Source organism: Callorhinus ursinus, unplaced genomic scaffold, assembly GCF_003265705.2.
Source record: "Callorhinus ursinus isolate GAN/ISIS: 27379988/994484 unplaced genomic scaffold, GSC_fseal_2.0 scaffold9, whole genome shotgun sequence".
NCBI lineage: Eukaryota > Metazoa > Chordata > Mammalia > Carnivora > Otariidae > Callorhinus > Callorhinus ursinus.
This window is the reverse complement of record NW_027397071.1, coordinates 1,647,716-1,672,651: the sequence shown is the minus strand read 5'-3', so window position 1 is coordinate 1,672,651 and position 24,936 is coordinate 1,647,716. Positions and strand designations below refer to the sequence as shown.

At 36.8% G+C, this 24,936-nt stretch overlaps 1 long non-coding RNA gene across 1 annotated transcript in view; it reads left to right on the top strand.

The window, feature by feature from the left end:
- LOC141373337 (uncharacterized) overlaps positions 1–17,980 on the top strand; it is an 86,039-nt gene extending 68,059 nt beyond the window's left edge. Inside the window, exons 2-4 of the long non-coding RNA XR_012379215.1 lie at positions 15,261–15,311; positions 16,382–16,424; positions 16,929–17,980. This is a non-coding gene — a long non-coding RNA (uncharacterized lncRNA). The remainder of the gene's footprint in view (positions 1–15,260; positions 15,312–16,381; positions 16,425–16,928) is intronic.
- The last annotated feature ends 6,956 nt before the right edge of the window (positions 17,981–24,936 follow it).

Here is a 24,936-nt window from a genome sequence, read left to right as displayed (position 1 = left end):
GATTGATTTGCGAATGTTGAACCACGCTTGCATCCCAGGGATAAATCCCACTTGTTCATGGTGGATGATCCTTTTAATGCATTATTGGATCCTATTAGCTAGGATTTTGTTGAGGATTTTGGAATCCATATTCATCAGGGATATCGGTCTGAAATTCTCCTTTTTGATGGAGTCTTTGCCTGGTTTGGGGATTAAGGTAATGCTGGCCTCATAGAATGAGTTTGGAAGTTTTCCTTCTGTTTCTATTTTTTGAAACAGCTTCAGTATAATACCTATTATTTCTTCTTTGAATGTTTGGTAGAATTCCCCAGGGAATCCATCAGGTCCTGGACTCTTGTTTTCTGGGAGGTTTTTGATCACTGCTTCAATCTCTTTAGTGGTTATTGGCCTATTCAGGTTGTCAATTTCTTCCTGTTTTAGTCTTGGCAGCTTATAGGCTTCCAGGAAGACCTCCATTTCATCCAGATTGCTCAGTTTATTGGCATATAGTTGTTGCTAATAGTTTCTAATAATTGTTTCTATTGCCTTGGTGTTAGTCATGATCTCTCCCCTTTCATTCATAATTTTATTAATTTGAGTCCTTTCTCTTTTCTTTTGGATAAGTCTGGCCAGTGGTTTATTGATCTTATTAATTCTTTCAAAGAACCAACTTCTAGTTTCGTTGATCTGATCTACTGTGTTTCTGGTTTCTAATTCATTGATCTCTGCTCTAATTTTAACTATTTCTCTTCTAATACGTGGCTTAGGCATTGTTTGTTGCTTTTTCTCTAGTTCTTTAAGGTGTAGAGTTAGTTGGTGAATTCGGGATTTTTCTATTTTTTTGAATGAGACTTGGATGGCTGTGCATTTCCCCCTTAGAACTGCCTTTGCAGTATGCCATAGGTTTTGGACCGATGTGTTTTCATTCTCATTGATTTCCATGAATTGTTTAAGTTCTTCTTTGATTTCCTGGTTGACCTAAACATTCTTGAGCAGAGTGGTTTTAGCTTTCAAATGTTTGAATTTCTGCCAAATTTTTTCTTGTGATTGAGTTCCAGTTTTAAAGCATTGTGGTCTGAGAATATGCAGGGAATAATCTCAGTCTTTTGGTATCGGTTAAGACCTGATTTGTGAACCACTATGTGGTCTATTCTGGAGAAAGTTCCATGTGCGCTTGAGAAGAATGAGTATTCTGTTGTTTTAAGGTGGAATATTCTGTAAATATCTATGAGGTCCATCTGGTCCAGTGTATCATTCAAAGCTCTTGTTTCCTTGTTGATTTTCTGCTTGGATGATCTGTCCATTGCTGACAGTGGAGTATTGAGGTCTCCTACAATTAATGTATTGTTATCAATATAACTCTTTCTTTTGGTTAACAGTTGGCTTATGTAGATGGCTGCTCCCATGTTGGGGGCATAGATATTTACAATTGTTAAATCTTCTTGTTGGATAGGTCCTTTAAGAATGATATGGTGTCCTTCTGTGTCTGTAATTACAGACTTATTTTAGAATCTAATTTGTCTGATATAAGAATTGCTACCCCAGCTTTCTTTTGAGGTACGCTGGCATGGAAGATGGATCTCCATCCCTTCACTTTCAGCCTGGATGTATCTTTAGGTTCAAAATGAGTCTCTTGGAGGCAGCATATGGATGGGTCCTGTCTTTTTATCCAATCTGCAACCCTGTGCCATTTTATGGGAGTATTTAGGCCATTCATATTGAGAGTGATTATTGAAAGATATGAATTGTCATCATGCTGCTTGTGAAGACATTGTTTTTATAGATTGTCCCTGTAAATTTCTGTTGTATATCACTCTTGGGGTCTTTCTCCTTTTATAGGACCCCTCCCCTTAATATTTCTTGCAGGGTCGGCTTAGTGGTCACATATTCTTTCAGTTTCTGCCAGTCGTGGAAGCTCTGCATCTCTCCATCCATTCTAAATGACAGCCTTGCCAGGTAAACTATTCTTGGCTGCACGTTCTTCTCATTTACTACCCTCTAGGACGTGAATGTTTGTTTCATTCCCCAGATTAGCAAAGTTCTCAGCTACGATTTGCTCAAATACATCTTCTAGTCCTCTCTCTCTCTCCACTCCCTCTGGTATTCCAATTATTCTGACATTGGAACGCTTCATGGTGTCACTTATTTCTCTGATTCCATTTTCATGGATTCTGAGTTGTTTTTCCCTGGACTCCTCTTTTCCCTCTTTATCTATTATATTGTCTTCCAGGTCTCTTATTCGTTCTTTTGCCTCAGTTACCCTAGCTGTTAGATTATCTAGATTGGATTGGATCTCACTGATAGCATTTTTAAGTTCTGCCAATTCAGCTTTCATTTCTGCCCTTAGAGACTCTATGTTGCCATTAATTGATTTCTCCATTCTAGCCATTGTCTTCACAATTGTTAGCCTGAATTCCATCTCCGACATCTTGGTTATATCTGCATCCATTTGTAAATCTGTGGCATAAGTCATAATCTCTGAGTCTTTTCTACTTTGGGGGTTCCTCCTCCTAGTCATTCTGTTGATGGGTGTTTGAGGAAATGTATAGAGTCCAAATTATTGACCAGAATCCAAGCAAGATGCACCTGTTTTCTTGGGACCTTAGGGTTGCTGGCCTCTTGTTTTCCCAGCCTGTCTTCTGGGGGAGGGGCCTGCTGTGCTGTTACTCAGGCAATCCTGTTTGGGCAGAATTACCCTATCCCCCTGTGGTGGGGGATGGGCTCAGTGGGAATCAGTTTTGGGGGCTTTTGTTCTCTGGTGGCTTTCCGCTTCTCTTCCGTGAGTCAGAACAGAAGAGGCCGTTTCCAACCCTCTGCCTCAGAGCAGAGAGACCGCAGTCCATTCTTCAGTGAGCTCTCCAGGCCACACTGTCTCCGTTTCTGTCCATGCTGCTATAAACTGCAGCGGCCTGGGTTGTGCACCCCTCTGCAGCGCCCCCAGTCCTGCCTCCAGGTCGGGGCACATCTCTGCCCTTTGTGCTTCTAAAACCTCCAGCCACTCCCAGTTCACATGCGCGACCCCACCACTCTGGGTTTCTGCCCCAGGGGCTGCCCTAAAGTCCTTTCCCAGCTGCTACTGTCTGAGAGTCTGTGCCCCATCACCAGCGCATGAGGCTGTCACTCACCAGCGGTGTAGGATCCCCATGGACAGGCTCCCTCCCGCTGCCATTTATCCTCCTACATCTGCCCACAGAATCAGGGTTCCCCGCTTCATACCTCAAAACCAGCTGCCTGCGATATTCTGTTTGTAGAGATCCAGATCTTCTTATATCTCAGGCTGTTTTCGTGGGTGCTCAGAGTGGTCTGGTAGATATCCAGCTCAATTCTTGGGACCAGTTGAAATAGGGTCCCCTACTCCTCTGCCATCTTTCCTTCTTCCCCCGGGATCTAGTTTTCTAACAAACAGACCAAAATACACAGGGAGCCAGTGTGTTGCTCTGTTTTTTTCATCTGTCTGTTTATATTCTCTCTCTCTCTTTTTAAAATTTTTATTTATTTTTTTCAGGTTTTGCGTCTCCTATTTTAGTGTATATTTCTCTGGGGTTGTTGTTGCCATTATAGTATTTTGTTCTCTCATTCATCTGTTCTCTTCTGGAAAGAATGACAAGACCAGGAAAACTCACCTCATAAAAGAGAACAAGAGGAAGTACTGACTACCAGGGAACTAACCAGTATGGATATAAGTAAGATGTCAGAACTAGAGTTCAGAATAACGATTATAAAGATACCAGTTGAGCCTGACAAAAGGATAGAGGACACCAGAGCCTCCCTTTCAGGGGGAATAAAAGAACTAAAATCTAATCAAGTTGAAATCAAATGGCTATTAATGAGATGCAATAAAAAATAGAGGCTCTAACTGCTAGGATAAATGAGGCAGAAGAGGGAATTAGTGATATAGAAGATAAAATGATGGAGCATAAAGAAGCTAAGTAAAAGAGAGATAAGGAACTACTGTACCATAAGGGGAGAATTCAAGAGATAAGTGATACATTAAAGCAAAATGTTATTAGAATAATTGGGATCCCAGAAGAAGAGGAAGGGGGGAAGCATAAGTTATACTGGAGGAAATTATAGCTGAGAACTCCCCTAATCGGGGGGACAAAACAGGCATTCAAGTCCAGGAGGCACAGAGAACCTCCTCAAAATCCATAAAAATAAATCAACAACTTGACATACAATAGTGAAGCATGCAAATCTCGGAGAAAAAGAGAACATCCTGAAAGCAGCTCGAGACAAGTGGTCTGTAACCTACAAGGGTAGAAATACTAGCTTGGCAGCAGACCTATCCTCAAAGACCTGGCAGACCAGAAAGGATTGGCATGATATATTCAGGGTGCTAAATGAGAAAAATATACAGGCAAGAATACTTTATCCAGCAAGGCTGTCATTCAGAATAGTAGGAGAGATAAAAAGCTTCCAGGACTAACAAAAACTAAAAGAATTTGTGATCACTAAACCAGTCCTGCAAGAAATATTAAAGGGGATCCTTTAGGTGAAGAGAGAGCCCAAAAGAACAGAGACCAGAAGTGAACAGAGACAATATAAAGAAACAGTGACTTTACAGGTACTACAATGGCATGAAATTCATAACTATCAGTAGTTACTCTGAATGTAAATGGGCTAAATGCCCAAATCAAAAGATACAGGGTATCAGATTGGATAAAAAAGCAAGACCCATCAATGTGCTGTCTGCAAGAGACTCATTTTAGACCCAGAGAAACCTCCAGATCAAAAGTGAGGGGGTGGAGAACCATTTATCATGGTAATGGACATCAAAAGAAAGCTGGAATAGCAATCCTTATATCAGAAAAATTAGATTTTAAGCCAAAGACTATAAGAGATGAAGGACACTATATCATGATAAAAGAGTCTATCCAACAAGAAGATCTAAAAAGTGTAAATATTTATGCCCCTAACATGGAAGCAACCAGATTTATAAGCTAGTTAATAACAAAATTAAAGAAACACATTGATAATAATACAATAATTGTAGGGTACCTTAACACCCCACTCACTGCAATGGACAGATCATCTAAGCAGAAGATCAACAAGGAAGCAAGGGCTTTGACACACTGGACCAGATAGATTTAACAGATATACTTAGAGCATTTTATCTTAAAGCAACAGAATGCATTCTTCTTGAGTGCACATGGAACATTCTCCAGAATAGGACCCACTATCCTATACTGGGTCACAAATCAAGTCTCAACCGCTATAAACATTGGAATAATTCCCTGCATATTTACAGACCACAAGGCTTTGAAGCTTGAACTCAATCACAAGAGGAAATTTGGAAAAAACTCAAATACATAGAGGTTAAAGAGCATCCTACTAAAGAATGAATAAGTCAACCAGGAAATTAAAGAAGAATTTTAAAAAATACATGGAAGCAAATGAAAAATCATGACAGTTCAGAATGTCTGTCTGGGATGCAGCAAAGGTGATCCTTACAGGGGAGTATATAGCAATACAGGCCTTTCTCAAGAAACAAGAAAGGTCTCAAATACAAAACCTAAGCTTACACCTAAAGGAACTGGAAAAAGAACAGCAAATAAAGCCTAAACCCAGCAGGAGAAGAGAATAAAGATTAGAACAGAAATCAATGAACTAGAAACCAAAAGAACAATAGAACAGATCAAAAGAAACTAGGACATGGTTCTTTGAAAGAATTAATAAAATCGATAAACCCCTGGCAATACTTATCAAAAAGAAAAGAGAAAGGACCCAAATAAATAAAATCATGAATGAAAGAGATCACAACCAACACCACAGAAATACAAACAATTAAAATAACATATTATGAGCAACTATATGTCAACAAATTAGACAATTTGGAAGAAATTGATGCATTCCTAGATATGTATAAATTACCAAACATGAAACAGGAAGAAATAGAAAACCTGAACAGATCCAAGGCAGCAAGGAAATTGAATCAGTAATCAAAAATCTCCCAACAAATAAGAGTCTGGATGGCTTCCCAGGGGAATTCTACCAAACATTTAAAGAAGAATTAAAACCTATTTTTCTGAAGCTGTTTCAAAAACTAGAAATGGAAGGAAAACTTCCAAACTCATTCTGTAAGGCCAGCATTACCTTGATCTTAAAACCAGATGAAGACCCCACCAAAAAGAGTTATAAACCAATATCCCTGATGAACATGGATACCAAAATTCTCACCAAGATACTAGCCAATAGGATCCAACAGTACATGAAAGGGATTATTCGCCATGACCAAGTGGGATTTATTCCTGGACTGCAAGGTTGATTCGACATCTGTAAATCAATCAATGTGACACACTACATAAATAAAAGAAAGAACAAGACCATATGATCCTCTCAATAGATGCAGAGAAAGCATTTGACAAAGTATAGCATCCTTTCTTGATTGAAACTCTTCACAGTGTAGGGATAGAGGGAACATACCTCGATATCATAAAAGCCATCTACGAAAAGCCCACAGCGAATATCATTCCCAGCTTTTCCCCTAAGGTCGGGAACACGGCAGGGATCCCACTATCACCACTGTTGTTCAACATAGTACTAGAATTCCTAGCTTTAGCAATCAGATAACAAAAACAAATAAAAGGCATTCAAATCAGCAAAGAAGAAGTCAAAGTCTCACTCTTCACAGATGACATGATACTCTATGTGGAAAACCCAAAAGATTCCACCCCCAAATTCCTAGACGTCATACAGAAATTCAGCAGCGTGGCAGGATATAAAATCAATTCACAGAAATCAGTTGTATTTCTGTACACTAACAATGAGACAGAAGAAAGAGAAATTAAGAAATCTGTCCCATTTACACATGTACCAAAAACCATAAGATACCTAGGAATAAACATAACCAAAGAGGCAAAGGATCTGTACTCAGAAAACTATAGAACACTCATGAAAGAAATTGAGGAAGACACAATGAAATGGAAAAAACTTCCACGCTCATGGATTGGAAGGACAAATATTGTTAAAATGTCTACGCTACTTAGCAATAATCGCACCTCAGATAAACATAATTGTCTATGCTACTTAGAGCAATCTATGCAATCCCTATCAAAATACCATCAACTTTTTTCATAGAGATGGAACAAATAATCCTAAAATTTGTTTGGAACCAGAAAAGACCCTGAATAGCCAAAGGAATGTTGAAAAACAAAACCAAAGCTGTAGGCATCACAATTCCAGACTTCAAGCTATATTACAGAGTTGTAATCATTAAGACAGTATGGTACTGGCACAAAAACACACATATAGATCAGTGAAACAGAAGCGAGAACCCAGAAATAGATCTTTAACTCAATGGTCAACTAATTTTTGACAAAGCAGGAAAGAATATCCAGTGGAAAAGAGACAGTCTCTTCAACAAATAGGGTTGGGAAAATTGGACTGCCACATGCAGAAGAATGAAACAGCACCACATTCTTATACCATACACAAAAATACTCAAAATGGATGAAAGACCTAAATGTGAGACAGGAATCCATCAAAATCCTAGAGAAGAAGACAGGCAACAAGCTCTTTGACCTTGGCCACAGCAACTTTTTGCTAGACACATCTTCAAAAGCAAGGAAACAAAGGCAAAAATGAACTATTGGGACTTCATCAAGATAAAAAGCTGTTGCACAGCACAGGAAACAGTTGACAAAACCAAAAGATAACTGACAGAATGGGAGAAGATATTTGCAAATGTGTTATCAGATAAAGGGCTAGTACCCAAAATCTATAAAGAACTTAACAAACTCAACACCCAAAGAACAAATAATCCAATCAAGAAATGGACAGAAGACATGAATAGACATCTCCATAAAGACATACAAATGGCCAAGAGACACATGAAAAAAATGCTCAACATCAGTTGGCATCAGGGAAATAGAAATCAAAACCACAATGAGATACCACCTCTCACCTGTCAGAATGGCTAAAATTAACAAATTAGGAACCACAGATGTTGGTGAGGACATGGAAGAGGGGAACCCCCTTACACTATTGGTGGGAATGCAAGCTGGTGCAGTCACTCTGGAAAACAGTATGGAGGTTTCTCAAAAAGTTGAGAATAGAGATACCCTATCATCCACAAATTGCTCTACTGGGTATTTACCCCAAAGATACAAATGTAGGGACCCGAAGGGGTACGTGCACCCCAATGTTTATAGCAGCAATGTCGACAATAGCCAAACTGTAGAAAGAGCCAAGATGTCCATCACCAGATGAATGAATAAAAAATGTGGTATATATATATGTATATATATATATATGTATATATATAACAGAATACTACTCAGCCATCAAAAAAATGAAATCTTGCCATTTGCAACAACGTGGATGGAACTAGAGGGTATTATGCTAAGTAAAATAAGTCTATCAGAGAAAGACAATTATCATATGATCTCACTCATATGTGGAATTTAAGAAACAAAACAGAGGACCATAGGCGAAGGGATGGGAAAATAAAACAAGACAAAAACAGTGAGATAAACCGTAAGAGACTCTTAATCACAGGAAACATACTGAGGGTTACTGGAGGGGGGCGGATTGGAGGGATGGGGTAACAGGGTGATGGATATTAAGGACAGAGGGTGATGTAATGAGCAGTGGGTATTATATAAGACTGATGAATCACTGAACTCTACCACTGAAACTAATAATACATTATATGTTAATTAATTGAATTTAAATAAAAAAGGAAGAAAAAAATAAAGAAAAAAATTTAAAAAGCCATTAGGAAGTATTTAAAAGAATCAAAGTTAAATAAAGCTTATTGCATGGAGAAAAAAGAAAGGATCTTACATGTAAAAAACTCTGAAGTTTCCACAAAAAAGTTAAACAAATTCAGCAAAGTAGTAGGATAAAACATGAACACACAAAAATCAATTGCATTTCTATACACTAACAATGAACAATCTAAAAAGGATATTAAGAAAATAATTCAATTTACCAAAGCATCAAAAAGAATAAAATTGCTTAGGAATTAACCTAACCAAGGAGTTACAAGAGTTGTACAATAAAAACTACAAATCACTGCTGAAAAAAACTAAAGAAAACATAAATTATTTGAAAGACATCCCATGTTCATTGAGTGGAATACTTAATATTGTTAAAAAGTCTATACTCCCCAAACCAATCTACAGATTCAATGGAATCCCTGTCCTAATCCCAATGATTTCTTTTTGTGAAAATAGAAAAATACATTTTAAAATTCATATGAAATCCTAAGGGACTCCAAAAAAAAGAACAAATTTAGAGAACTCAACCTCCTGATTTCAAAACTTATTACCAAGCTTCAGTAACCACAGCAGTGTAGTACTGACATAAAGTTAGACATGCAGACCAATGGACTAGAATAGAGAGCCCTGAAACAAACCTTTATAAATACTGGTCATATGAATTTTGACAAGAGTTCTAAGACCATTCAATGGGAAAAGATGGTCTTTTCAACAAATGGTGCTGGGAAAACTGAATATCCTCATGCAAAAGAATGAAGTTGAACCTCACACCATATACAAACATCTAAGTGTGAGAGCTAAAGCTTTAAAACTCTTAGAAGAAAACGACAAAAGTTTTTAACATTGAATTTAACAATGATTTCTTGGATATGACATCATAGGCATAGGCAACAAAAGAAAAAAAAGACAAAATGGATTTCCTGAAAATTAAAAACTTCTGTACCTCAAAGGACACTATCAACAGAATAAAGAGACAACCCATAGAATGGAAGAAAATATTTACAAAAATATGTGATATGGGATTCGTATCCAGAATATGTAAAGAACTCCTAAAATATTACATCAATCAATCAATCAATAAAATGGGCAAAGGACATGAACAGACATTTCTCCAAACAAGCTATATGAATAGCCAATGAATCCATGAAAAAATGCTCAACATCACTAATCATCAAGGAAATGAGAATCAAAACCACAGTGAGATACCACCTCATACCCATTAGTATGGTTAGTTTCACAACAACAAAATAACCAGGGCTGGTGAAGATGTGGAGAAATTGGGAGCCTTGTGCACTGTTTGTAGGGATGTAAATTGGTACGAGCCACTATGGAAAGCAGTATGGTGGTTCCTCAAAAAATTTAAAATAGATTTATCATATGATCCAGCAATTTTACTTCTGTGTATATACCAAAATGAGTGAAGGCAGGTTCTTGAAGATGTATCTGTACACCTCTGTACATACAGCATTATTCACAGTAGCTAAAATGTGGAAGTGTCCATCCACATATGAATGAATAAACACAATGTGATACACACACACACACACACACACACACACACACACAATGGAATATTATTCAGGTTAACAAGGAAGGAAAGGACTTTTTTTTTTTTGAAGGAAAGGAAATTCTAACAAATGCTACAATATGGATGAACCTTGAGGACATTATGTTCAGTGAAATAAGCCAGTCACAAAAAGACAAATACTATATGATTCTACTTACTTGAGGTACCTAGCTAGTCAAAATCAGAAACAGAAAGAATGGTGGTTACCAGGAGTTGGGCATGGGGTAAATAAAGTGTTCTTGTTTCATGAGTATAAAATTTCAGTTTCGTAAGATGAAAATAGTTCTGGAGGTAAATGTATTTAATACCACTAAACTATAAATGGAATAATTATTAAGATGATATATTTATTTATTTATTTATTTATTTATTTATTTATTTATTTATATTTTTTTAAATGACTTTATTTTTTTTAAGTTTTTTTTATTTATTTGAGATAGAGACCACAAGAGGGAAGAGGGTCAGAGGTAGAAGCAGACTCCCTGCTGAGCAGGGAGCCCGATGTGGGACTCGATCCTGGGACTCCAGGATCATGACCTGAGCCGAAGGCAGTCACTTAACCAACTGAGCCACCCAGGCACCCTATTTATTTATTTTTAAGGATTTTATTTATTTGAGACTAAGCATGCACATATGTGTATGGGGGGCACAGAGGGAGAGGGACAAGCAGACTCCCCACTGAGTAGAGAGCCTGATGAGGGGCTCAATCCCAGGATCCTGAGATTATGACCTGAGCTGAAGTCAGATGCTTAACCAACTGAGCCACCCAGGTGCCCTGATAAATTTATATGTATTTTGTCATAATAAAAAATGTGGGGGCAACAGATCAAGTGTACATTTTCCCAATAATTTCATTTATACTTCATCTTACTGATTTTTGTCAACTTGATTGGCCCTTTTTCCTATAATCTCTTAAGAGGAAAATATCTCCCTTTGGCCTTCAAAATACTTAATGTTCCTTTCATGGGAACCCTGGCTTCCAGGGATCATTCAGTGAACTCACTGTGTTGTCCCAGCTCCCAGAACACATACAGTTGAATGTACTATGGACTTCCAGTTACCACTTGCTCTTGCCCTTCCTGAGTGCCCTTTTACACAACAAGCCTGAAAGCTGTTAACTTAGATGATTGTGGGCTGGAGTCTTTTCTGGCTTGGGGTTCTAGTCCTTCCTTCCATATCCAGTGATTATTGGACATCAATTAGTCCCCAAATGGTGATTTAATCAAGGGTGAGGAAAAGTCAACACAGATGCTCTCCAAATATATCAAAGGATTAAAGAACTGGAAGCAAGAAACTTTAAGTCATGGGTGCCTGGGTGGCTCAGTTGGTTAAGCAACTGTCTTCGGCTCAGGTCATGATCCTGGAGTACTGGGATCGAGTCCCACATCAGGCTCCCTGCTCAGCAGGGAGTCTGCTTCTCCCTCTGACCCTCTTCCTTCTCGTGCTCTCTATCTCTCATTCTCTCTCTCTCTCTCACTCAAATAAATAAATAAAATCTTTAAAAAAAAAAGAAACTTTAAGTCATAATTAAAATAATTTAAATTTGCTGAGCAACACTGGACACCAGTCAGTAGTTTGTTTTCTCCCCAAAACTCTTGTATTCTTTTCTATTTCATAGTCAAAGAAATTAAGACTCAGACTTCTTCATGAATATTACCAACAGATCAACTCTCTCTCCCTTAGGATCCTAGTGTTTATGGCTATGTTAGATAATTATAAGCAGAAACTCCATCTTAGGTGCTTTTGAATTCATCTCAGAAGTGAGCATACTGTCTAGCACATACTCAGTTTTCAATAAATACTTTTTAAAGGAACAAACATCTTAATAGTCAGGACACATGTCCTGGCTATTTTCTGTTTGAGATGTTTATGTACAAGTTATCTAATTTTCTAAAACCCAATTGACAGGGTTGACTATTTCCTGAGCTTTCTTAGTTTTGCTTCCACCATGAGGAAAAAAAAAAGATAGTAAAATAAACCATTTCTTTAGACAAATAAATTCTTTTTTTTTAGATAACAAGGCATTTGCAGTACTTAAACTGCCATTTCTCCTTTTCTCCAGTTCTGGCTGATTTTATGCATTTTATTGTAAATTCAATTCTGCAAGAGAAAAATGCTGTCGTATTCTTTTTTTAAATCTGCTTTTTACTTTGATCAGCTTCTCAAACACCTGGAGGACTAATGTGGACCACCCAGAGGAACGCTATCTGAAACCTACTAGCAGCTCATGGTAGTGTAAGATCAATGGTTGACACTATGGTCCTGAGATATTATTATTTCATCTCTGCCATTACGTGGCTGTGACATTGAACAGGTCACTTAACTTCTCTATACCTCTCTTTCCTTGCTAGGGTTATTATGAGGCTCAAAAGAAATAATGGATTTTCAAAAATTTGTACTTTGAAAAATACAAAATGTAATGAAAGTATAAAGCATTGTTACAAACTTTTATAAAGTAGAGTCTTACAAATTAAACAAAATCTTATGGGTCCTTGTGACCACCCACATTGCCATCTGTGGAAGAAAGGAGAAGTTTTTTATTTTGTTTTGGTGCTGCATTCTTTGGCAAAAGGGACAACTTGTCTAGCAGCTAGAACCATAATAGAAGCAACAATAGTAGCAGCAATCTCCATTTGGTAATCAACTATCCATATCCATAAAATCTCTCATACTTCCAGTGACTAGTAGTTAAATTCTCACATTAAAAATCCATGTACTTGGTTCTTCCCCTACTTACTTCAGATTGTGTGCTAAGCTTATGGGACAGCAGATCTGAGTGTTTAAATACATAATTTGGTAAAAAAAAAAAAAAAGAACTTTTAGAACAAACGCCACCTTCCTCCAAAATAATCAGGCCTCATGATTATTATAATTTTGCAGGAATTCTCCCTAGGTAACTAATTTTGCGGATATTGCTATATGGCCTATTTCCTCATCTTTAGCCTTCTTGAGAATATCTGAAATACCAGATTTCTTAGATCAATCTCTTTGGGTTATAAATGATGGAAACCTAACTCAAAGTAGCTTAAGCAAATAGGGGAATTTACTAGCTTGTGAAGTTCAGGACTTATTTTAACATTGGCTTATTCCTGTTATATAAATATTTCCCCATAATTAATTTTAAGCTACTGATGTGACATTACAGACTGTGGAGCTGAGAAGAAAGGTACACAATTGGCTCCATTATGAGCCAACTTGAGCACACCTCTGCTTATATGCTGGCATGGTGCTGTGTGTTAGTTACAGAGTTAAACAGAGTAAAACATGGCCCTCTCCTGACACAGGGAATGAGAAGGGAAGAAGGGGACTCTTAACATTTATTACAACATTAAGAACTTGCCAGACGCCTGGCACCCATTTCCATTCTCCATGTGTTATAAGAGCTTAGACTCTGAATCCAGACTGCCTGAGTTTAAACATCAGTGCTACAATTTGTTTAGTGTTTGATTTTGAGCAAGTTACTTAACCTATCTGTGTGTCAGTTCCCTATTCTATAGAAAGAGGATAGTAATAACATCTGCTTTATAAAGTTTTTTGGTAATGAAATGAATTGATACATGTAAGCATTTAGAATAATTTATCATTCATGATGATTACTCATCAGGGGTTCACTGTTCACACATTATTATTGTCATTTTCTAATCCTTTAAAAAGAGCCCTTTGACTGATGTGTACAATTACCTCCAGGGAAGAAACTGAAAGGTAAAGTGGGTTTCTCAAAGACAAATACAATACAGTTAAGTTGGTATTTGATCCTGAGTCTGTATAATTCCAAGTTTCATACTTGCTGTACATAGCACACTAAAAGCAACATCACTATTTATCATATGCCCATTCTGAACCAGTAGCTTTAAATATATTTTCTAATGTATTATTCACAATAGTATAATGGATTGGGATTTTTTACTTCCACTTCACAGATAAGGAAACTGAGGGTCAGAGGGTTAAGTAATTTTTAAGGGTATACAGCCAGTTGGGATTTAAAGCAAGTATGCCAGATTCATAGAAGTGTAGTTTTAATTCTCTGTTAAATGACTTAAAACTATTTTTACCATTATTTAGAGCCATAGTTCTTCATTTTAGTCTTACAAAATACGTGGATCACGGGTAATGTGGAAAGTGCCATATAAGAGATGGGAATCTGATGCATAACAGCAACAGAAAGAAGGGAAAGAGATTTAGTTTTTGTTTTCCTTACTCTAAGGTTGAAAGGACTTCACAGAGGAGGTGGCGTTTTAACTGGGTCTGGTTAGATAAATTTTAACAGGCTGATGCTGGTGGGGTGTGCATTTCTTACATAGGAAACTATCAGAACAAAAGCATAAAGGCTTGAAATTATGTGTATATTTAGTGAGTAACAAACAGACTAGAGAGGCATTATGGAATGGGCAGCTGAAGATAGAAAGGTCACCCTTGATTGTAGAGGGTTTTTCTGAGCACCACACGAGGGAATTTCGGCTTAATTATCTGGCACTAGGAAGACCCTGAAGGTTTTTGAGAAGGGGAATTACATGAACTGGACTGTACTGAGGAAAATAAGGCTTGTAGCAATGTGTAGGGTAGACTGGAGTGGAAGGAGTCTGGAGCCAGAAGGATGAGTTATATGTTATTGCAATAGCTTATGCAAGAGATTATGAAAGCCAGAATTAGGGTGGAGTTGGATGGCAAGGGATGACTCTGAGAAATACTAAGAAATATCATTAACAGGATCATCCTCATTAATTAAAAAAAAAACTGCATGTGTAGGCTACTGGTGGTACCTCAGTAACAACATTTTAATTCACTACATCTATATTGAGCACCTATTAGAGACTGGTGTTATATTAGACACTATCAGGAATATAAAGATAAATATGAAAGAATTTCTAACCAAATATTTTTTTCATTACTTACTATTTGCCATGTACTATTCCAAGCATTTTGCATGTATTTTCTAAATTAATCCTCGCAACAACCATAACAACATAGTTACCATTATTATCTCCAATTTGCAGACGAGGACACCAAAGATCAGAGAGGCAGAATGACTTGCTGAAGACCACATGGTATTCCCAGTACCTTGCACAATACACAAATAACCATATTATAATAATAACCAAGGCATTCCTCTCTGGCCTGGACATTAGCATTTTAGCTGGTCTTTGTGCTTCTACTCCTCCCTTAATATCTCTTCTTTACTCGGCAACCAGAGTAAAATTTTTAAAAACAAATATAAGTCATTTCCTTGCTTAAAACCTTTCTGTGGTTTCCCACTGTGCTTAGAATATAATCCCAAGTCCTTTCCTGGGACCACCCCACCCTGCATAATTGGCCCTGACCATTGGCCATCATAGTCCAACAACACTCACTTTTTTTTGCAGGCTCTGGACTATTCTAAGCACTGTCCCACCTCAGGGCCTTTGTAAATGCATTTTCTCTACCTGGCCTCATCCCCATTCTTTTTTTTTTAGGCAGAGGGAGAGAGAGAATCAGAAGCAGGCTCCGCGCCCAGCGCAGAGCCCAAAACAGGGCTCAATCTCATGACCCTGAGATCGCGACCTGAGCTGAGATCAAGAGTCAGATGCTTAACTGACTGAGCCACCCAGGTGCCCCAATGACCTCATATCCATTCTTTATCAGCTAAAATTCTTACATATACTTTTTGTTTTTGTGTGTTTATTTTTTTGTTATCTGAAGCATCACTGAGCCATACTGGAGGCTGGGGGCCAAAGAAAAAAATCAGTAATATTGATCCTAACATTATTTAATATTTTTATTTGTTTCTACATGGGATTTTTGCACTGATTTTTATTTTTTTAAACATTGCATTAAGATATTATTGATCTTGATTATGGAGTTTTTTAGGTACCCCCTTAAAATTTACACCAGAGGCAAGTGCCTCACTCTCCTTACTCTTGTCCTGGTCTTGGTTATCTGTCTCTCCAACTAACCTGCAAGCTTCAGGATAGAGGCACCATGTCTGTTTGTTCCTTACTGCATCCACTGTGTGTAGCAGCGTGACTGGCATAGAAAGAGCAAAAAAGAAATTTGCTGAACGATTGAACGAGTGTTCAAATGTATCATCATATTTCATCATCATCTAACCCTGTATTTGGGTATTCTCTCCCGTTCATAGATGAAGAAACTGATGCTTAAAGATGTTAAGTAACCTGGCCAAGGTAGGTACGCAGTTAATTAGTACATAAGCGAGCTGGAATTGGAATCCAAGCCTCTGACTTCAGACCCAGAGCTTTCCTAGTTCACAAGCCCCTACCCGAGGTCCATTCAAACAAAAGCTGAATAGACATTTACCAGGGCTATTGCAGAAGGAGTTTCTGCATTATATGGGAAGTGGACTAGTTGACTTACCAGTTCCCTTCAAATACTTAATGTTCTTTAATTCCATGATAATCTCCTTGTAGTATGACCCACAGTCTCTGGCCTTGAATAGAACTTGGTAAACTCAATGTATTCATCTGCAAAGTAGGAAAATAGCACCCATCTAACTGACTTGCTGGGAGCATTAAACAATGGTATATGCCAGTTGCCTAATACAGCGTTTGCCATATAACAGATGCCAAATGTGATTAATATCAATAATAATAAAAATAATCAACTTTGGTAAAAGTAAGAACCCCGGAGTTTGAGAGTAAAGTAATGTCTCTTTCCCTTTACTTCCACAGAAATTACCAGTTTTCCAGTTGGAAGAAGAGAATTAGAATCGCTATTTTACTTCTGTACTTGCCTTCCTGATTGGAGGCTGGTCAACCCTGTTTGGAAGTTGAGAGTCTTAGGCTCTGAAAGTAACAGAAATAGAACCAGAAACAAGGTCGCCTGGTTTTCACCTAACACTCCTGCCTCCTTACTTTCTCAAGTGGAACCAATTTCCAGTAGCCTGTAACCAAGCCCTCTTTCCTGGCCCTTCTCTTTTAGTCAGCCAGGTGACTCGGTGGTTGAGAGGAACAGAGAGGAGCCTCCACTTTACAGAGACCTTCTCTCCAGTAAAAGCATCATTATCTATAAGACATCTCCACATGGGAAGAAGGGAGAAGAATGATGTTTTATCTCCTGACAGTAAAGCCAGAATGAGTGTTTCAGGGGTGAGAGTATGGTTTCAATCAGTTGAGGCTGCACGTGGGAGCCTCCTGGCTCCTCTCTTTCACTTTTTCTTATGCCAGAATCTTACTCCATGAGGACTGAACTGGCCAGAGACAGAATCATATCCAGTGCAATACTCACCCTTGGGGTCAACTTCATAACCTCTAGAATGGTGTGAGTCTCTTGGCAGACACCTAATAAACACATGTTGAGTGACTGATTAAACCTAAGTGTATGATAGACAACTTTACACACATACTCACACATTTACAGGCCTCTGGAATGAGGCATCTGTCTTCAGATACCTTCTCCTTTGAATTCCCTTTTATGTTTTTTCTTTAACTTTCTTGGTTCATTTCTTTGCCCCCTCCCATCTTTACATACACTCACACTTATACATGCATGTGTGGGCACACACAAACACATACATGCACACAACCCTTGAGATAAAAAAGATATGGAGGTATAACAGATCAATTTTACTCATACTTAAGCAAACTGCAGACTGACAGTGTGATGTACTGCAGCAAAATTTCCTATTCTGCTGCTAGTTCAATCGTTACAAAAATGAAAGCTAGGCTTGACTGAGTTTGTTTCAATATCTAGATAATTTAATATTTTATATCATTTTAGAATGAGCTGCTGAGGCATACTGGCTATTCAAATCTAAGTGAAGCACACAAGAGAGCAGATTCTGAGACTAGAAAATAAACAGAAGAGAAAATGGGGTAAGAGTATGTGTTGACAAGATGTAACAAGATAGATCAAGGGCAAAAAAAGCAGAGGCAGAATAGAGAGAGACTAGAAAAGGTAGGGTACCTCCCTAGCTCTCATTGCTAAAAACATTGTAATCTGACAGACAACATAAGAGACCCACCATGTATTTTATGTCAGAGTGAAAACAAGTACCCAGTAGCTATGGGAACACAGTGGAGGGTATTAAAGATAATATAAAAGGATATACTATGAGGTAAAAACAAAAAAACACAAAACAACAACAAAAACTTTGGAATGGGGAATCCAACGTGTGTAACATAAAGGAGTCCAGATAGGTAGCAAGTTGGAGATCTGTCAGTGGATAAGTGTGCCCCAAGCCACAGGGACTGGCACTTGATGTGGGGCTGACCAATAAGAGCAAGGCATGCCCCAAAGTGACTGGAAGTGCAGTGCAGTTGATTACAAAAATGGCCCCTTTACAAAGTAAACCATATAGCTTATCCCTTCAAGAGGTATAATCTATATCCATCCATTGATTCATCACCCATTTGACCATTTAATCTATTTTGTCATGTTGCAAGTGGATGCTTGAAAATAATGTGCTCACTGGGGCTTGCCTCTTCTCTCTTGCTTATCTTGGAACCCTGGCCATCATCACCATGTGAAGATTTCCAGGCTAGTTTATTGAATGACAGAAGCTTTTCCCTGTCACCCTTATCACCCAAGCCAACAGACACCTGCCAACCATCAGTAACAGAATCATCTACCTGACCAGCACATGAGTGAGCCTGGCCAAGACCAGCAAAAGAATCACCCAACCAAGCCAAGTCCAAATTGCCAACCCACAGAATGATACATTAAATTGAAGGTTATTGTTTTGAGCCAGTAAGTTTAGGAGTGGTTTGTTTTTGTTATGCATCAAAAACTGATATACAAGGGTATCAGATAGTTCATTAGTCTAGGAATTTGGGAATAAGAATTCAGTAAACAGAAGAACTCAGACTTAGGAGCAAATTAGGAGGCCAGTAACAAGACCTTGAGTAAAAGGGAGGGACAAGATCTCAGAAACAAAAACAAATTTGTTAGATTATGGGACCTTGCAATAGGGTTAGGCAGTCTTAAAAGTGAACATGTTTAACAGCATAATGCGGACTAAAATTTGCTAAGTGCCTCCAAGATCAGGTCAGGATTATTGCCAGAAATCTTGAGTTTTAAAATTTTCCTACCCATTTCTTTTATGATTATTATCCACAGGAGTTATCCCAAATCTTTTCCAAACTCCTCAGGAGCTACATCATACTTCATTTTTCTTACTCTCTTTCCTGAGGACCTTACCTCCCATGTCACAAAGAAAACAAGAGCACCCAAAAAAGGACTCAAAGTTCTACCACAAAAGGTATAGACTTAACCAAGGGCATCCAGATTTGCCTTCATCCCGCCCACAGGATGGAAGCAATGTCCTCCTTGTGCCTGACATTTCTCATCTTACCTGTGCTCTAGAGCTACAGAAAGGATTTCTATCACTTATTTCCTTTCTTCCATATCTTCACTCTCTTTCCTTTTACTCAGTTTTTTTCCATTAGAATGGAAATATTCCAATAATTTTCATTTTAAAAAGCCTCCCTTATTCCACTTTGTTCTTGTGACCACCCTGTTTCTCTCTTCCCCTTTATTATCAAACTTTGGGGAAAAGTGGTACGCTTATTGCTCCCATGTCCTCCCCTCATTTAGCTTCCAACTTTGAATTTTTTTTTTTCACTTCTGCCCTCAACACTCCATGAAATTCTCTCACCCAAAGCTGGGGACCAGATTAAGCCTGACATATGCAATGACATTAACCTTGTTCTTCCTGATTACATATGGAAGGTGACAGTAATTTGTCAGACTTTCTAGTTTCCCTTAGGATATTTTCCTGGAAGTGATCTACAATTTCTCCAAACTAGAGGATATCTGATCAATTATTTACTAGGAATTGTCCTCCTTGGTTTAAGAATTAAAAGGGATGGACTACAAGGCTGGAGCTGAATTTTGGTCAATCATGAGGGATGTGTATGATATTGAGGTTCTTTATGACTGAAAAGTCATAGACAGGTCACCTACTTTTAAGAAGGCCATGTTAATACCATTAGTCCAAAAATAGTCACTGGGTCTAAAGTCCAGGAGATCAGTATAGATGAGAATAGAAAGAGTATGTAGTCTAAGTTTTGCATCTGGGAGTTAATCATATCTAGAAAGGACCATGAAATTGGTTTTTCCACTGGAACTTGTAGCCTACAAGTTCAAAACACTCACATGTCTCTGATTTTACTTGGCACCCTGCTGGTACCCTGTCTGGTTTACTCAAGTTTTTATCAATGGCCTCCTGTCATAGTTTTGTTCTAGGAAAAAACTAATTTCCCATCAAACCCAGTAGCAGAAGAGAAAAGAAAATGGAGTTCTTTTGTTCCCAACTTCTGCAATTCAGGAAAATACATAAGTGGGGAATGGAAATCGCCAGAGTGCTAAACAACTACACCCAGAAACAAATCTTCCTAAATATTAAAAGAAGCACTCATAAAAAAGCAAATAGGCAAGACCCTTTAATAGCTATTTAAACAGGGGAAATTCCAGAAATTAATAGGCAACACTGAAAATAAACACCTATGTTAAATAAGTAAATATAATGCACTACTGTTACCTACTAAAAGAAAAAGTCTTTCCAATTGGAGAACAAAGCAAAACTCACATTTATACTAAATACAAGGCACACACCTAAAATAAAGTTACTTAAAAAGATTGATAATCAAAGACTGTGCAAATATACAGAAGGTAGATGCAAATAAAAAGGTGAAGATCTAATCTTAACACAAGACTAAATTCAAGTTTAAAAAATTAGAAAACAAAGAGTACTTGGTAATGTTAAATTTGCTATCAACATTAAATATAAAACAGTTACAGTTAGGGGTGCCTGGGTGTCTCACTCAGGTGGGGGTCCAACTCTTGATTTTGGCTCAGGTCATGATTTCAGGGTCATAGGGTTGAGTCCCATTTGAGCTCTGCATTCGGCAGGGAGTCTGCTTGAGAGTCTCTCTCTCCATCTCCCTTTGCCCCTTCCTCCCACTCATGCTCTCTCTCTCTAAAATAAATAAATAAATCTTTAAAAAAAAAGTACAGTTATAGCAAATAATTTAACATCAACATCATAAAGCAGAAACTATAGGAGATGAAAAGGAAGAATTGGTAGAAACAAACTAGTGAAAACAGACTTTAATTACCCCATCTACAATAATTCCCATCTATATTACTCTCTGACCACGATAGATCAAAAACCCATAAAATATTTCCCACAATTAACCAAATATTAAAGCACAAAGAAACTTCAAAAATTCCCCAAAGTGGAAACTTCACAGATTATAGTCTTTAGACATAATATAATAAAACTGGAAATTAACACCAGCTCAGAACATAAAGAATATCTCATCACATGGAAATTAAAATTCTTAATGAATTCTTAAATGATAAAGAAATCTGTAATACAAATTACAGTGAATCTAAACAAACAGAAGTTCCTAAAATGCTACATATCAGAACTATGAGATAGCAAGTAAAACAGGCTCCCAAGAAAATTAATAATCTTAAGTATTTATATTAATAAAGAATAAAAATAAGTATTTAACCTAAAATTTTGGGAAAAGAAAAACTAACAAACAGTGGGAAGCAGAAGAAAAGAATAATAGAGAAAAGGCAAGAATTTGTGAGCTAGGTAATGGCTAATAAATAGAAAAGATAATACCAAAAAATTCAAAGCTGATAGTTGGAAAAAAAATGCTTACCACTAGGCAACAAATTGAAGAAAATTACACAAAGAGAGAAAGCACAAAAATCACACACACACAAAATTATTATGAAAAAATAATCATAGACTTAGAGAAAAATAAAAGGTTATAATATTCTTTGCTTAATATTATAAAAACAAATTTTAAAACTTGATTGAAATGGACATTTATCTAGAAAATATAAATTATAAAATCTAACTCTAGAAAAAATGGAAAATCTAACCAATTTCCATGGAAGAAATCAAAGTTGTCAATGAGGTACCCTTTCACAATTTATTGTGATGAGCATTCAGTAATGTACAGAACTGTTGAATCATTACACTGTACACCTGAAACTAAGAGACTACTGTATACTAATTATACTAGGATTTAAAAAATACTCTAGATCCAGAGGTTTTCATAAGGAAATTGTGCCAAATATTTAAGCTCTTAACTGGTCCTGAATGTAGAAAATGCATGCATTTTATTAAGTATTACATTTATATCAAAACATGTAAAAGATTCCCTTAGAAAAGGAAACTACAGACCAAACTAATATATTAATATCAGCACAAAAATCCTAAATGAAATATAAACAAATATAATTCAGGTATTAAAAAATTAATAGCTAGATGAGATTTATTCAAGAAATGCAAAGAGGATTCCATTGGAATAAATCTAATATAATTTACTGTATTAACAGATAGAATGAGAAAAATAATAACAATAATGCTAACACTTCTCTAGTGTTTCCTATGTACTAGTCATTATTCTGAGCACTTTACATATGTTAACTTGCTATTTTTTGCAACATCCATATGAAATAATAAGAATCATTATTCTATTTTATAGATAAGAAATTGTTATTGAGAAGCATTAAGGAACTTACCCAGGATTATATACTAAGTAAGTGACAGAAGGACTTCCCAGAACCCAAGCAATGACTGATTTCAGACTCTATCTTCCAAACGATTATGATGTGTGCCTCCCTTTTATCATTTTCATAGATTCTAAAACACTGTTCCACATCCCTTCCTGATTTTTAAAATATACTCATAAAAGAGAAAGACATGACTATTTCCTTAATATGATAAAATATATCTATTTGCTTGAAACACAGGTTACGTTTAATAGAGAAACCATTAGAAGCATTCTAAATGAAGTCAAGAATAGAAGAATTCTGTTCTTTTTGTGCTCTTGTAAATGGATTATTTTCTTAATTTACTTTCCAAATAGTTCCTTGTTTGTATGTATAAATGCAACTGATTTTTATATGTTGATTTTGTATCCTGCAACTTTACTGAATTAGTTTATTTGTTCTAACAGTGGTTTTGATGGTTCTTTAGGTTTTTCTATATATAAGATTGTGTCGTTACCAAACATATAATTTTATCTCTTTCTTTCTGATTTGAATTACTCTTATTTCCTTTTCTGGACTAATTGCTCTGCTAGTACTTCCAGTACTATTTTGTCCTTTTTTTTCCCCCCTCTTTAAATTTTTTTATTGTTATGTTAATCACCATACATTACATCATCAATTTTTGATGTAGTGTTCCATGATTCACTGTTTGTGCATAACACCCAGTGCTCCATGCAGAACATGCCCTCTTTAATATCCATCACTAGGCTAACCCATCTCCCCACCCCCTCTCCTCTAGAACCCTCAAGGCAAGAGTGGGTATCCTTATTTTGTTCTTGATCTTAGAAGAAAACTTTCACCATTGAGTATTATGTTAGCTGTGGACTTGTCAGAAATGGCCTTTATTATGTTGAGGTACATTCCATCTATGTCTAGTTTGTTGAGCATTTTTATCATGAAAGTTGTTCAATTCTGTCAAATGATTTTTCTTCATCTATTGAGACTGACTTTTATCCTTCATTTTGTTACTGTGGTATACCACATTAACTGATTTGCATATGTTGAAACATCCTTGCATTCCAGGGATAAATCCCACTTGATCATAGTGTATGATCCTATTAATGTGTTGTTGTGTTAGTGTGTGCGTGTGTGTATGTGTGTTTTGCTTATCAAGAATATTGGCCAGTAGTTTTCTTTTCTTGTAGTGTCTTTGTCTGGCTTTGGTATTAGGGTAATGTTGGATTCATAAAATGAGTTCAGAAGTTTTCCCTCCTCTTCAATTTTTTGAAAGAGCTTGGGAAAGATTGGCATTAATTCTTTTTTAAACGTTTTGTAGAATTCACTAGTGAAGCCATTTGATCCTGGGATTTTCTGTGTTGGGAGGTTTTTGATTACCAATTCAATCTACTATTTATTATTGGTCTATTTAGCTTTTCTATTTCTTCAATATTCAGACTTGGTAGTTCATATGTTTCTAGGAATTTATCTATTTCTTCTAGGTTATCCAACTTGTTGCATATAATTTTTCATAGTATCCTTTATGATCTTTTATATTTCTGTGGTATCAAATGCAATGCTTCCTCTCTCATTTCTGATTTTATTAACTTGAATATTCTTTTTTTTCTTAGTGTAGATAAAGGTTTATCAATTTTATCTTTTCAAAACACCACCTATTGTTTCATTGCTTTTTTTTACCTATTGTTTTCATAGTCTCAATTTCAATTATTTTCACTTTAAATGTTTTTTAATTTTTAAAATTTTTCCCATTTTTTAAAATTTCAATTCAATTAACATATAATGTATTATTGGTTTCAGAGGTAGAGGTCAGTGATTCACCAATCTTATATAATATCCAGTGATCATTACATCACATGCCCTCCTTAATGTCCATCTACTTTAAATTTTTTAATGATTTTATTTATTATTTGAGAGAGAGAGAAAGTGTATGTGCACTTAAGTGGGGGGAGTAGCAACGGGGGAAGGAGAAGGACAAGCAGACGCTGTGCTGAGTGCTGAGCCCAACACAGGGCTTGATCTCACAACCTTGAGATCATGACCTGAGCTGAAACCAAGAGTCAGACACTCAACCAACTGAGGCACCCAGGCACCCTCTACTCTAATTTTTATTGTTTCCTTCCTTCTGCTAACTTTGGGCTTAGTTTGTGTTCCTAGTTCCTTGAGGCATAATTTTGGGTTATTTATACGAAACATTTTTTTAAAGTA